Consider the following 13,608-nt stretch of genomic DNA (forward strand, 5'->3'; position numbering starts at 1 on the left):
CTAATGTTGCTGTTTTCTTCAGTCCATTTCCTTGACGTCGGGCCACGCTACCAGTATCACGGTAATGAGCGATGACACGAGACACAAAAGATTTATTCACATTTAAATGCTGGAGTGCTCTAACCATAGCCACTTATGGTTTCAAGCCAAATATAAAGAAATCACACTATCACGCTTGAATTCCATCACGTATAACTTTTTTTCTGAAAAATTTTCACCAAAATGCTTTTGTAGGCTTGTATACAATATAATAAGCTTTCACTGAAATAATTTTAACAGCTGTCAGACGAGTGGCTTAGAAATGACAGCAGTCTGAAGTTGGTTGCAGTTTTTTTTATTTCACCCTTTATATACTTTCTTGGGTCTGACATAAGAATTTCGAGGAGTTACAAACGGAGGGTATAACAAACTGGGACAGGGAAGGGAACCTGCCCCTCTATTTAGCTTACTTTGTGTTTAAACTTCTTTTTCAAGTTATCTTTTGTAATTTGCAAGTGTTTTCCTGCAACAAAAAATGAATTTCCTAGCACAGTGTTAAATATATCTTTATTAAGAGGCATATCAATGTAAAGAGGTTTATATGTCAATTGAATAAATTTAAAACATTTTAATAAAATTTATTATTCAACGCAAAAGTCCGCAATAAAATAACGCTACCCTTTAAAAATTCCACCCCACTACAATAGAGTCTTATAAAACAAAAAGTTCGGAACAATATTGATCTTATTGGCCATAGACGGCCAAGAAACACACGCCCCCATACCCCCCGAACGCAGCCAGTCAATTACGTGAGCGCATCTCCGCCATGGTCTCTACCTTTTTTATATTGCGTCTGCAAACTTTATGTTCCGCATAGTTTTTGTTAGTTTGGCTAGTTTCTGTGATTTCCGTGTTATTGCTGTTGTTATTGCAATCTTCATTTTTTTTGTTTTTTTTTGCTATTTTTTGAGCTTTCATTAAAAAGTTTTATGACTTCATTTGCTGGCAATAAGAAGTGGTACAACAGCAACAACGACAACAAGAACAAAAGTTTCTATCGACGATAGGTGCAAATTACAAAACAAACCTCGTTCATTGTCTTACCAACCATCCAACCGACATTATTGGAATTTTCAGACTCTTCGATGGAGTCAAAGCCCATGACTGGGTCTGTTGGCGGTTCATGCTTCTCCATTCGCTCGACAACTTGAAAAATAAACAAAAGTAAGATTCTTGGGTTGGTGTTAAAGGTTGCCACTCCGCTCCACCCCACTCGCTATGCGTTGCACGAGTAATTTCATTTCGTATAAAAACATTTTCACCTGTCTACAGAGGGTGGATGGGAAAGTACACAAATGAAAGAACAACAAATGAAGAAAACTTGAACGAAAAACCACAATAACAAAACAACAATTTAGTTGTAATTCATTTCGCAACAGAAGCTGATGAAGAGGAAGAAGCAGAGGAAGAAGACGCAAAGAACACTTAATAACTTAAGCGTTATTGCGTGCAATGAAATTTGATGCCCATTCATAAAAGTTTTCACTCGAATCGTGACTTCGCTGCTGCATATCGTTGTGCCGGTAAGCGTGTAGGTGCAATGTGTAATGGCAGAATAAATGGATAGGATTATTTTAATACGATTTACAGTCGAATATGAGATTATACAGTTGCGTGAAATACCGATATAGTTGAGATATGCTTACATTTGATTTAGTTAAGAAAGTTCGGAGGCATGTGCAAATAGCAATGGAAAAAGTTATTTGTAATTTTTGGTCCTATAACTAACTAATCCATTAGGAGAACATATTTTCTACACCTTTTCAAAACAGATAAAGTTAAAGAGAACCAAATAGCTTAACCATTTCGTTAATAGGTATGAAAATATTAGTCGTCTAGACAGACATATTGTGTGGCTATATGTCATGTGGCTATATGGCATGATTGGACATTAGTATGTTTATATTGATATGTGCAAAGCCGGTTTATATGTAATTTATAATTATATCCTACAATACTATGTTGTGAAGGTATTATAAGTTTGATTGGGCCAAAAAGAAACACCTCCAAACATTGCAGCAGTTCTGCAGATCACAATAATAGACCAATCCTCGTAAAATTTTGAATTAGGTTAGAGTTAGAAGCAGGTTAAAAACCTGCCACTTTGAATGGTCATCGAATAATAGTTAGCGATTGAAATGGACCAACTGTTTGTGTAATAGTCACATTCCGGCGAAATCACAAAAAAAACAAGTAAAAAGGTGTAAGTTAGGCCGGGCTGAACTTTGATTACCCTCCACCATTTGGTACAAATTTAACAATTTTCAAAAAAAAAAAAAAAACGTTAAAAATTCTGTTAAAATTTTAAAAATACCGAATGTAGCCGTATATTAGAGTCTATAAGACGACCTGGACCTTCATAGGCAACATTTGCCACAAGCTATTACACTATTCAAATGCGAAACTTCTGTTTATAATTTAGCTAAAATCATCAAAATACCGAATATAGGGAGGTACCATGGGGGTTATAAAACGTGGACCTGCACAGACAATTTTCTGTCATAGGCTGTAGTATCCATTACGAACTTCCAACACAAAATTTGAAATAATTTCGATAATGTGGCTAAAAACATCAAAGTACCGAATATCGTGGGGTACCGTTATATGGGGGCTATACGAAGACGTGAGCCTACATGGCTCTTTTTCTGTCATAGAATGTAGCATCCATTACGAACTTCAAATGTGAAATTTGAAATAATTTCGATAAATAATGTGGCTAAAAATATCAAAATATCGTGGGGTACCGTTATATGGGGGCTATACGAAAATGTGGACCTACATGGTCCATTTTCTGGCTCAAGCCGTAGTATCTATTACGAACTTTAAATATTCATTTTGAAACAATTCCGGTAAATATTGTCGCTAAAATCATCAAAATACCGCATATCGGGGGTACCGTTATATGGGGGATATACGAAGATGTGGGCCTACATGGCCCATTTTCAATACCGAAAGTCCCTCCATATATTGGTAGAGGGTATAAAAACAGTAAAGAAAGTCTCACAGTCGAGCGAGGCCGACTTTATGAAATCCTACATCTTTTTGCATATGCAGGGTGAGATGAAAAAACTGCAACCAACTTCAGACTGCTGTCATTTCTAAGCCAATCGTCCGACAGCTGCTATTTTTTTATATTGTTTACAAGCGTACAAAAGAATTTTAGTGAGAATTTTCCCGAAAAAAAAGTTATTCGTGATGGAATTCAAGCGTGATAGTGTGATTTTTTTATATTTACTTTTTCGCCACCGCAGTTGGAAGGCATTACGAATCCAAAACAGCAATTTCAAAATCCATGGAAAAGTGTGTCTAAAATCATCAACATTTTGAATATCAGGAGATTTCGTTGAAGGCTATAAGAAAACGTGGACCAATTTCTCTATTTTTTAATACCAACCATCACAAAACGAAAACGGATGAAAGAGTTATGCTATATCTAAGCCAATTTTCTCCGAATTTGATTTTCTAGCTTATTGACTGAATTCGGGCGGATTTCTTTAAATTCAGATCATTTGTATTGATATTGGCCATTTGGTGTCCAATTAACCCGAAATCGGTTGAAGATATACAGGGTGCGATTAAAAAACTAGAACCTCACCGAAATACCGCAGACCAACATTGGGACAGCGTGTGACGGTTGAAACTGTTTGAAGGCCATAATTTGTGCCAAAGGTGACCAATTGAGACAAATCTAAACTTATTCCAAAAAGTTATGCTATTTCCGATATTTTTTGCTTTCATTCAATAAAATTGAAAAAACTAATAAATAAAAATTATGGCTTTGGACTTTGTTGTAGTTTTTTTATCACCTCACCCTGTATATGGGAGCTATACCTAAATTTGAACCGATTCTCACCAATTCTAATAGTTTTGGTCCTTGGGCCAAACAAATATTGTTCGGAAAATTTCATCTCAATCGTATATTAAATGTGACATGCATTTTGTTCACATGCATATATCGACTTTAAAAGTGATTCTATGAATATTCTCAAAAGTAACTATGGGTCTCTCTCGCTGCCTTCCCCATGCTACAAACAAATGCACAAAGACATAACACCCTTACCACTATGTGGTGTAGAATATAAAATTGGCTGCCCGTTTTGTTGCCTGCGGGTTAAGACTTACTGAAATTAATGTGGCCGCATATGGTAGCATACTTTTAGGCAGTGTAGTATTTTAGAAGACCAACCGAATAAAATTAATAATAATAAAAAAAATAATAATAAAAATAATAATGATAAGTTTTATTTTTATTATTTTATTGTTATTTTAAACTTATAATATATTTTATCGACTACTACAGCATGTTTTTACTCTACTTAATTACAGCTTGTCGTCATACCTTCATAAAAATCATAAATGTAATATTTACAAATGAAACATACTGTAATGCAAACGTGTCATATCTCTACTACATATAAAACATAATGAACACGAGCATTACTCTTACTATCATGAGTAATTAAATTGTTAAATATATATTTATTCAAAAAATAATAATAATTCAAAAACAGTGGTTGCCAGAACACCCAACCTAATTATGGAAATAAACAACAGTGTTGTTTTTTTGTTGTTGTATTTTTATTAATAAACAAATACAAATATATTTGTTCATTACACGGACAAACAAATAATATGTTGATGAAAATCATTTACAAACTGTTCGAAACATGATTTATGCAAATTTGTATAAATGGTGCTGATACTACCACACACTCACACTCACACCACACACCACGAAACAAATACACAACACAATAATCTCTGTTGATTTTGTGAGTGTTTAATTGCTTCAAATTAAACTCTCGTCTACAACATTTAATTTTTTTTTAATTAATTATAACAATTTGATGGTGTATTTGAATGAATGGACATGACAAATAATATGTCCGTATATGAATTCACATGTAAATTACGGCCTGGTACATGTGTAAATGTTGTGCATCGGACAACCGCATTGACTGAGACGACGGAATTAATTAAGTGAAGAACCTCATCAGGAAATTTAACATTTTTCCGGCCACGATTAAAACGATGCCACTGATGATGATAGTTGTGAGGTGAGTGACCTGCATTTTAATGAATTCCGTTCGCGTGAATTCCATCTTTCACCGATCAATTATTTATTTGAATGTGTATATGTAAATATTTTGATTGTTAATCGCATGTGTTGAATAGTTAATTTCTGTTTGGGAAGTGCACAGCTGCAATTACTATAATTTATTGCACTCTTTAGTGTGAAGTTGGCACGCACAATTTTCCAAAATTAGTTGAAAGGGATCTAGACATAAAATATGTTTTGGTAGCACCGATCTTGGTATATTTTTCTGGTGAAAACAAGGGAAAAAGGAAACTCGAAATAACTATTCGCAGAAAATTCCGTTGAAAAATGTGGTGAAAACATTTTAGATTTATTAAAAGAACTTAGATTTACAAGGGCAATGACATGGACAACTATTGATGGATTTTATTTTATTAAAACATGTTCAACACATATTCAAAACACGATATACCAAATTATATACAATGTCCCATAAATCGACGTGTAATATGGGTGTAATGCGCCTTTTCCTTTTGTCGGTTTCTTGTCATCCAAAAAATAGGCCAAATAATATTGAACATCACTTGTGGAAGAATGTGGTCGATATAAATCCACGTGTCAATCTATCCAAATTTTAATTGTATCTTGTAATATTCGGTTCTTTGATAGCTTTAATGATATTACGTCAGAAATTCTTAATTAGAACTGGATGTTCTCGAATATGTTATGTTATTTCGATATATTTTCCGCCATTGGCTGTTTACAATGGCCGGCATCACCCGATATTCTGCATTTTGCATCTATAGCGGATCTGTCACAATTTGCTATTTATTATCGCATGCTTATCCTTATAAAATATGTAGGTCCACTCTAGATGTTACGTATTTTCATTTACAAAAGGAATCGCTATAAAATAAGTATTTCGGGGTAGGAGACGCCTAATACTGAATACATTCTTTATATTCAATATTTTTATGATTTTCGCATAATTTTTACAATGGAATTGTGTTTAATTTTTATACCTTCATCCATATGGCTACAGAGGGTAATATCATTTGACACAGCCAAAATGTGCCTCATCGAAATATCGGTTTTGGACCCTAGGTCTCTTTGGACAATATGCGTTTTTGGACATTTGGAGTCGATCTAGGGGTGTCTGTATGTCCGTCTTTTTGTCTGGATGGGAAGGGATTATCCAATTTGATCCAAACTTGCTACATCGTAATATTATGGTCAAACTTAGAATCGAGTTCGGAGATGGGCAATATAGGTTTACTCCTCCTGGTACCACCGCCACAAATATTCGAAATATTAAAAAAAAAAATTTGCTGCACAGAAAGAGAAACGATAATGGGATTTTGCTTCAACTTTGCAAATCCTAATATTTGGTCAGGTGCGAAAATGGACAATATCAATGCACTCCATCAAGTACCTTCCCCACGAAGGATCAACATTTTTAAGGATTACAACTATTATAAAATGTGATGTAAGAGTCCGGTTGTCTTAAAATTTGACACATCAAAATTATTTAATTAACCTAAGGTCTGGAGCGAAGGTTGAATACATATATATATATATATATATATATATATATATATATATATATATATATATATATATATATATATATATATATATATATATATATATATATATATATATATATATATATGTATATATGTATATATATATATATATATAATTTTTTTTTTTTTTTTTGTATGACATATAATGTAAAAGTACGATTTTTTACTATTATTTTTATTAGCACAAGGTCTGGTGTGAAGATAAAATATGTCGGTCAACTCTTTCTGGTACTTCCTCCACAAAGGGTCAAGATTCAATTAAGCGCATAAAACGCCAAATTAACATCCGACTACATTCCGACTTGAAAAATCTCAATATTTCAATCAACACAAGATCTGTTATAATGATGGTTAAGATTGGACCATTCCTTCTATCAAAGTTTTGATAGCCAAATCGATTATATAATCCGAAATAAGCATTCGGTTCTCTTCATATTACATATATCATATACATATATATAAAGATGGGATATATCGGTCCACTACTTCTGGTACCTCCGCCACAAGGGTTAATATTTTGAATATCCATGAAGGTCATAAAATACGAAATTAACATCCCATTCCATTCAGACTAGGTACATCCTCATATTTCCATTACCACAAGATCTGTTATAGAGATGGTAGAGATCAGATCATTTCTTCTGTTACCTCCCCCTCATAGGGTTTAAGATTTTGAAAAAAAAAAAACAAGTAAGCAAAGGCTATAGTCGTGCGGGGCCGACCATGCGATACCCTACAACACTACAATATATTAGAAGCCCCCTTATGTCCAAATCCGTTTTGGAAGATTACGTTACTGAAATGATGTCATAGAGCCACTTCCAGATGTTACCCTTAGCTTGTTGTCCGGGGGCATTTGCCAAATTTTTATGTACTCCGTGTTGTTAAGTATTCAAAACAATTTCACACGAAAGTTGTGATCCAGTTTTGAGCTAAATATAATATAAAATTGCCCAATATTTACGCACTCCGTCGTACAATAAAATCCAATGGTCCTCCAAAATGCTAGACTTCTTCCCTGTCGTTAATTTTCTTGTCAGGCAAAATTCCGCGTCCATTGGTTTCAATTGTTTAATCAGGAACATTTTTCTGTTTTTAGTTCATTTGAACCACTAAATATTTTGCGATCATCTCCAAATGCAAAAGGTCCCTCTGTATCTCCAAATACATCTCCATCTATATGATTCTGAGCCTAATTCTACCCTAATGAAAGTTTTCGTGAGGATCGTATATAATAACCCCAACCTGTGTTGTAATGTGAAAAAATATTACAAAATGTATACTTTAATATTATAATTCAATTTGAAAAAATCGCATGCGATAAAAGTATGGAAAAAATACTACAAAATATATATTATGCGATTTGTACCAAACTTAGTACCATTTAGTACTTTTCGTATACTTGAGTACACGCTTCCAAAACTACCTCCTTAAATCGACTTTACACCTTAATCTTTATTTTCATTCCAAATTTCAAGTGTTAAGGTTTAACCGTTTACATGATACAAAATGGTACCAAAGGTAGTACATTTTAGTACTTTGCATACGCTTACAGTGCAAATTTCGGTACATTTATCATAAACTCCATCAGTGACCATCATTCCAAATTTAAGAGTTCTAGCTCTACTGCTTCCTTAAACACAAAGGGTACAATATTTAGTACCGAAGACGAAGACGAATTTCCGAAAACCCAGCCTTATCTGAACCCTTCGGACTAAGTGTGACCCTCACCTAAATTTTCAAGATTCTTGCCTTAGTCGTTTTGTCTGAACTTTGATGAATCTTTAAGTCAGTCAGTCGTACTTTACTCTTTTGATAATACAGATAGATGTTTTCTTTCCCTTGTGATTTGTTATTTGTTAAATAATAAAGTATTATTAATTTTTGTTATTTTTTACGTTTCACCCTAATAAATTTCCAAATATAAGATATACACACGTTATTGAACGATATATGTATTTAGATTACACTTAATTTATTTTCAATTGATTATAAAACAATAACGGCAACGCCAACAACGAAATTGCAATTAAATTCAACATTTTGATGTGTAACATTCGATTATAGCTGCGTTAATTTTTAAGCGATTCAATTGAAAAAACATAAACCTGGAGGTGTGGTTCAAAAGTTAAGTTATTACATTTCATGTTAATCTACTCAAGTCACATGAGAGTGGTTCACGAGGTCTGCAACCTTGTAAAGGTTTCTCAGATTTCCGAAGAAAGCTTATGACAGCTATTCGAATTCACAAAAAAATGTCACATGTAATCCTCGTTTATTAACCAAATTTGCATATGTAAATAAATCCATGTTGACTGGGTGTCTGAGTTTTGTTTTTGTATTTCCAATAATATAAATAAATAATTTAATGAAAAATATATCCGGCGGCCTTGCAATCGAGTGTTCATTTGTCTGTGCGCGCGTGTGTGTGTGCGCTTTGTTGTCACAGATCTCTGCTCATTTTTGTTGGCTTTAATTTCTTATTATTAGTTCATGTCGGTTTCGATGTCGCTGCCAATGTAAATCGGCTGTGAACACCATGTGCGGTTTTAAGTCATTAAAATTTTAAATTACAATAATATTGGCGACCAAAAGGATTTCAATTCACACACACGCACACACACATGTAGATGAGTAAATCTCTGTGATTTATTTACAGCATAATTTGTGGAAATTCCCAAGCCCTGAATGGGAGAGCAAACCAAAAAAAAAATCGTCCAATCAGCCCTCTAAATCAACTAGTATTTTTATGTTTTGTTTGTTGTTGTAATAAATCACAACGGCTTTAATTATAATTGATGATAATTAGTTTTTAGAAAACTATACATTTGGACAAGTCCATAAACAAATACACATACATGTGTATGTGGGTGCACACACACACACATTATTGATAAAAAGAGCAAAGGTTTTTGAATAAATGACAATTTACACGAATGTTAATTGGTTTGGCGGTTTCTGTTGCGTGAATTTGAAATTTTGTCATTGGACGAAAGTGAAAGTGATTAGAAATGAAATTATGTTGTAATAAAATGGCAGTGTCATGCAATAATTGAGATATTTTGATTTGCATTGAATTGATTAGTGTCAAATGTCATGATGGGAGGAATTGGAAATTGTTTTGAGAAAAAAAAATTATTGGAAAAAATATTTTTATAAAAAAAACTCGAAAAATTTTATGGCAAAGATAATGTTGAAATCTTCATCGGAAAACATAAACAACAATTTTTGGGTCATAAAAATATTACTATGGGGACTGAAATATAGACATTCAACAGACACAAGAACCAAGAAGATATTATATCGAAAGAATAATGATATGAAATTAATTCTATTATTTAATTTTTAATAGCAACATTTGTCGCCATTGCATTGCCATTTTTGCATTACCAAGGTTGGCCAATATTGCCCATTTCGTATCTGATCTAAGTCTGATATAAATATTACAAGGGGCTAGGTATAGACTACATACTTCGCCTTATATTATATTGATAATTTTAGGAAAATATTGAAATGTGGGAGAGTAACCAGATATAGTGGACCGAAGTATTGTTATTCATTTAATTCTAATAAAAATATCCGGTTACGCAAAATTTACAGAAAATCGAACACTTATTTTTAATTTAATGAGAACACTTGCTAATCAAAATTTGTATTTGCTTCAGATCTCTGTTGGAGAGAAATAATTAGATACACTGGTGGCCAAAACTAAAGCAACTGAAATTACAAGGAGAATGAATGCCCTGTAACTTTTTCAAAAATTAAGAAAATGCGAAAGTTTTTCTTGTTTTAAATTAGGTACTTTATTCACTTTTTGGGTGTTTCACTGATTTGGGTGTTTCAGCATGACAATGATCCCAAACTTGTATCAAAACTTGTCAAATATTGGTTGCGGGAGTCAAAAATTCATGTTTTGTTATGGACGGCACAATCACCTGACCTAAACTCCATAGAAAACTTTTGGAGTATCGTAGATAGGAAGATCAAGCGAGATTCCGAAATAAATAAGCACAACATTTTCTAAAGAATTCGGGGTGCCTGGGAAGGCATACTCAAGGATCAAATTGAGCGTGTTATAGATTCAATGCTACCAGCCAAAATTTAATTATTTTAAAATAAAAAATCAAAAGTTGGGTCATTTTAGTTTTCCACATATTTTTTTTCGTTAAAAATTATTTTTGTATTTTTATTTTTAGTTTCTTAAAAGTGAATTAAACCCCTCATTTAAAACTGGAAAAATAATTACGATTTGTTTATTTTTGTAAAAGTTACAGGACATTTATTGTCTTTGCGATTTAAGTTGCTTTAGTTTTGGCCACCAGTGTATATCGAGTTTGAAAAGAATACCTGACTTATTTCGCAAGTTATAGGAGAAGTAGTTAACCGTCATTCCATCTTCCTACAAAATCTTGTTTAGTGGTAATATTGGAATGTGTGAAGCTTAGAATGTTTCGGATACTTATTTCGCATTTTATGAGAGATATAATTATTCAAAATTTTGAACCTCTGTGGGGAAGGTACCAGAAGGAGTTATCCCATATATATTCTCCTTTATCCTATATATATTCCTTTATTCGGAGTTGTCCTATATATTCGCCTTTTAAGAGCTTCATGGCTATTCCACATTTTGACCCGTTGTGGAGGAGGTACCAGAAGTAGTGGGCTGATAAATACCACCTTCACACCGGGTCTTGCGTTTATAAAAATATTGGAATGTGTGAAATGTGAAGACACTTGGACTCTTTTTTCCCATTTTATAAGAGTTATAATTAATCCAAATTTTGAATCTTTGTGGGGGAGGTACTTGATGGACTGGGCCGATATTGTCCATTTTCACATCTGACCTAGCACTGAAAAAATTGGGATTTGCGAAGCATGCACAGAATCGAATGATCCTTTCTCTTTCTGTGAAGCAAATACTTTTGTTTGAAAATTTCGATCTTTTGTGGGGGAGGTTCCAGAAGGAGTGGACCTATGTTGCCCATCTGCCAACTCAATCTATGTTGTCAATAATATTAGGATGTACCAAGTTTGGACTAAATCGAATACTCCCTTCGAGAGTTGTCGTGTGCGCCAGAAAGCCAGTCAGACAATCGAACACCCCGGACGAATCCAAATGTTCTGAAACGAATTTTGTCCACAGTTTTCATGCACGAACTCGAAAAGCTACTATGGAAAATGTATTAAAAAACAATTAATTTATTATTATAATTATTTATTAAAAGTTATTAAAATTTTCAAAATTAAAAAAAAAAAAAAATTAAAAAATTCTGTTATCCTTAAATTTTAAAAATACCGAATGTAGCCGTTATATTTTATTAAAATATATGACAAAACCAAAAAAAATATCAGAATATATTAAAAAAAAATATTAGCGATTTTTCTAGAATAAAAATGGAAAGACTTTTTTAAAAGAGGTCCTTAGATAATATTATAAAAATATTGCCATTCATGGTCTGGAAACAATTACAAGTGAGTTAACATTTTTGAACAAAATAATCCCTTTATTATTATCAGTTATATTTTCTCTATACACCCAAAATGTTAGGAACTAAGGGTATTTCCATATGAAAATTTCAAAAAATGTGGAACAGGGTACTATCTCTATTTAGGTTATTTTTTTGTTTTTATATAGAGTTTTGAATTTTCTGGTATAAAATTCTGTTTTCTTTTAATTATTTTTTTCTAAACATGTTTATTTTTCCTAAAAAAATAAACCAAATAATATTGATAAAAACCACAACATATGTAATTTTTCGAAAAATTCGTAAACTTCTTAAAAATAGTCATTTTAGGCAAAAACACATTCACATACACCAAAGATTATCAAAATGTTTATAATTGTTGTTCACATAAACACTCTCACCATTCCTATACTTGCTTTAATTATTTAAGGTTTCATCCATTGATTTTTTATAAAAATTAAAAAAAAAACAATTAAAACGTGCCGTTTTTATTTTAAAAATGTTGATAACAATTTTCGTATTTTAAGCCGACCTCGGTGTTTGGCATCTTTACCGCAAACTATGTACATGCTGTAGATGATTAGTGGGGGATAAAAAAATACACGTGCATGATTTGAATCATATGAAATAAAAGCGATAAAAAAAAAACAAATGTTGGATGACATTTCTTAAGTGGCCCAAACAAATGGGTGAAGTACTCATAAGAAATAAACGTCTACCTGGAATATACCTTAATAAAACTTATCATAAGCTGCCTATCAAGGAAACACATTTAAGTTCATTAAAATGCAAAAAAATATATATTTTTTGGAACACAACATAAAAAAGAGAATTTATGATATAACCATAAAAAAACTAAAGCCGGAACAAAATAATCAAATTCGGGCAAACGAAAAGGTTTTTGCTGTACCATATTTTTAAAATATATATGGAAGCTTCTTTATACCTTCCACCATGGAAAGGAGGCAGACCCAATGTTTAGTGAAATCAAGATCTGTTGAAATCAAGATACAGCCCACATTACTTGATGTAGAGCTAGGTGAATTTTTTCCACTTTGGTAATGAGATAGATTCCAACTCTGGTGGCAGAACATAGTTAAAGTTGGTCAGATGAGATTCTATTCACAATAGAATTAATGTCGATTATTTTTCATTTTATTACATTTGACTTATTTAAAATGTTGACCCCTTGTGGAGGAGTTCTCAAAAGGAGAGGGTCGATAATAACATAAGATCTCGAGATTAGTCAAACATTGAGATAACTAAGTAACTAAAATGCTGACCTTTGGTGGGAGTGGTACTAGAAGGAGTTGTTCGATATATTCCATATTTACACCCGATCTTATGTTGACAGAAATATTGAAATGTGCGAACTTCAAGAGCTATAATAATTAATAAAGTTGTGGGGGAGGTACCTGAAGGAGAGGTCCGGTATATTCTCTATTCACGCAAGATCTTGCGATCACATAAATATTGAGAC

The sequence above is a fragment of the Musca domestica genome, unplaced genomic scaffold (assembly GCF_030504385.1).
Source record: "Musca domestica strain aabys unplaced genomic scaffold, Musca_domestica.polishedcontigs.V.1.1 160, whole genome shotgun sequence".
Taxonomy (NCBI): Eukaryota; Metazoa; Arthropoda; class Insecta; order Diptera; family Muscidae; genus Musca; species Musca domestica.